Here is a 380-nt window from a genome sequence, read left to right on the forward strand (position 1 = left end):
TTTACATGGCTAACCTAACCTAAACCAAAGTTTTGCTCATTTGCACCCACTTGGACCCATGCACTAAATGTGACCTAACCACCTTAAAGCCACCAAACTAACTCCACCACAGTCATTAGTTGGACTTAGTGACCAGTAAAAACACCATGAAATTACCTAAATCAAGCCATGGATCAAAGGTCCCCCAAATCAAGGGATCTTATTTCCAAAAATGCACATGCTTAAGATATCTTTGCCAAATCCAAGCACATTTGCATTAAATTTTTGTGATAGATTCCTCTGGGTTCTCTGAGCTCCTAGCCACCTCCTCCTGGCTGGCCAACCAGCCTAGTGGCTAAAAAAACCCAAAAACCAGAGCCGCTCCCCCGGCCCCCCCCCCA

The sequence above is a fragment of the Phalaenopsis equestris genome, unplaced genomic scaffold, assembly GCF_001263595.1.
Source record: "Phalaenopsis equestris unplaced genomic scaffold, ASM126359v1 Scaffold001254, whole genome shotgun sequence".
In the NCBI taxonomy this organism is placed as follows: Eukaryota; Viridiplantae; Streptophyta; class Magnoliopsida; order Asparagales; family Orchidaceae; genus Phalaenopsis; species Phalaenopsis equestris.